This window comes from Herpailurus yagouaroundi, unplaced genomic scaffold (genome assembly GCF_014898765.1).
Source record: "Herpailurus yagouaroundi ecotype Mexico unplaced genomic scaffold, PumYag 142, whole genome shotgun sequence".
In the NCBI taxonomy this organism is placed as follows: domain Eukaryota; kingdom Metazoa; phylum Chordata; class Mammalia; order Carnivora; family Felidae; genus Herpailurus; species Herpailurus yagouaroundi.
In genome coordinates this window covers 41983344-41985937 of record NW_024412397.1, presented here as the reverse complement: position 1 = coordinate 41985937, position 2594 = coordinate 41983344, and the positions used below count along the sequence as shown (strand labels likewise).

Here is a 2594-nt window from a genome sequence, read left to right as displayed (position 1 = left end):
GCTAACCTCTGTCAGCGTCAGTTTTCTTATTAGTAAATAGGAATAGTAATGCCTAAATTGTACACATATTGTTAACATTTTCAATGAGATAATATCTGTGAAAAGAAAACTCTGAGGGTGCCTGGGTGGCTTAGTTGGTTAAACGTCCGACTTTGGCTCAGGTCATGATCTCACAGTTCGTGAGTTTGAGCCCCACATGGGGCTCTGTGCTGACGGCTCAGAGCCTGGATCCTGTTTCAGATTCTATGTCTCGTTCTCTCTCTGCCCCTCTGCTGCTCATGGTCTCTCTCTCTCTCTCAAACAAAAACAAAAACATTAAAAAAAGAATATTCTGGAATGCTTGCACATGGTAGGTGCTCAGTACATGTCTTCAAAAACCATTTATTGAGTTCCCTCTATGTGCTATGCACTGTTCTAGGCACAAAGATCCCTTCCTTGGTGGAGCTTGCACTCCAATGCAGGGAGAGGAGAGGAAACAATAAACAATGAACGCAATGAACAAGTAAATTCTATTTTATGCCAAATGACAATGTAATTCATTTGACATTGAAACTCATGTAGTGCAGAGAGCCACAGACTCTCTGGCCACAGGGGCCAGAAAAGAAATCAAAATAAATATGCCAGGTTGGATGAAAAAAACAGCCCTTTTTAATTATTCTGCTTTTGAGAAAGATAAGAATACAGACAACATGACTCTTTTCTCTTCCTAAATCTACCTTCAAAAAATGATAGTACAGGGCTTGCTTCCATGACACACGTACTAAAATTGGGACGATACAGAGGATGAGCATGGTCCCTGTGCAAGGATGACACTCAAATGCGTGAAGCATTCCATATTTAAAAAGAAAGGAAGGAAGGAAGGAAGGAAGGAAGGAAGGAAGGAGAAAGAAAGAAAGAAAGAAAGAAAGAAAGAAAGAAAGAAAGGGAGGGAGGAAGGAATAGTACAAGTGTCATAACAAATGGCAGCTGACACCCTTCCTATCTGAGACACGAATGGCAAGCTTCCCAGGTCACCGGCATCGGCAGAGGGCACTGGGAATGCCACTTTTTCACTTCTAGCCAATTGGTGGCCTTTGGGAACATGGACTCAGGGTCACCAGAACTGCCAAGTCTTCAAGAGAACTCACAAATTTACATTTTGGGTAAAATGTCTTGTTTGGAATACAGCCATGTATTTATAATTTTTTTCAACTGTAAAAGTTTCCCGTCTTCTCCCTTCCTCTTCCCCTCCAAACTTTGCCAGCTACATCTGGCCAGCAGACATAAGCAAGTTTTAATGTCTAACACACCTTAAATTTTACTTACTTGATTTTTTTAAATATGTTTTTGCTCTGCAATATTTTGTCAAACTTGGCGAGTGAAAGAGCATGTCTCTTCACTCTAACTATATAGTCCCTTAACTAATGTATAAGGAATTCATATTTTGTCAAGAATCGTATTGGCCTGGGGCAGAGTGACACTGATTACGAATAAGAAACAGTATTCCTCCTGCACATTTGTCCCCAGATTACCTCATATCATTATGAAACCCCTCCCTTAGTTACAGTGCCCTGATTTTGTTCAGCTGAAAAACCCTATCTCTCACTCTTTCTTGTTGATAGAGATGAAATTGTGACTAAGTTCTCCCAAGGGATATACAGAAGTTGTTGGAGAGAGCTTCTGGAATGCTCGTTAAAAGTCATCTCTTCCTCCTTCCTCCTTTCTCTTTTTTTTTTTTTTTTTTTTTTAGGATGGAGAGAGAGTTCAAGAGGGGCAGAGCAGCAGAGGGAGAGAGAAAGAGAGAGAGAGAGAGAATGAATTTCAAGCCAACTCCAGGCTCAGCATGGAGCTAGATGTGGGGCTTGATCCCATGACACTGGGATTGTCTTTTTTCCTGTCATAGGCACGGATATGATGACTGGAGCTGCGTTAGTCATCTTGTGATTGTGGAGCAATTCGTACAAACGATGGTTGAGCAGAAAAAATGAAGGTTCCGAGGACATTAAGAAGCGTCCATAGAAATCCAAGACTTTGAACTTGTTTTACATTTAGTGAAAATAAACTTTTACATTGTCTAAGACACTTTATCTCTTTTTAAAAAAATGTGGGCGCCTGAGTGGCGCAGTCAGTTAAGCGTCCGACTTCAGCCAGGTCACGATCTCGCGGTCCGTGAGTTCGAGCCCCGCGTCAGGCTCTGGGCTGATGGCTCGGAGCCTGGAGCCTGCTTCCGATTCTGTGTCTCCCTCTCTCTCTGCCCCTCCCCCGTTCATGCTCTGTCTCTCTCTGTCCCAAAAATAAAATAAAAAACGTTGAAAAAAAATTAAAAAAAAATGTTTATTTATTTTTGAGAGAGAGAGAGAGAGCGGGGGGAGGGGAAGAGAGAAAGGGAGACAGAGGATCTGAACGGGGCTCTGCATTGACTGCAGAGAACACAATGTGGGGCTCGGACTCAGGAACCGTGAGAACATGACCTGCACCCAAGTCTGAAGTTGAACCGACTGAGCCACCCGGGCGCCCATGAGCCCCTTTATTTCTGTTACCAAGTGGTCTAAGACCAGTCCTAGCCAATTCACTGGAGTCATTTTTTTAAAATACATTTTTATATAGCCTCTAAC

At 42.5% G+C, this 2594-nt stretch overlaps 1 pseudogene; it reads left to right on the top strand.

The window, feature by feature from the left end:
• The first annotated feature begins 740 nt into the window (after window positions 1-740).
• Window positions 741-841, top strand: LOC121033272 (uncharacterized; annotated as a pseudogene).
• The last annotated feature ends 1753 nt before the right edge of the window (window positions 842-2594 follow it).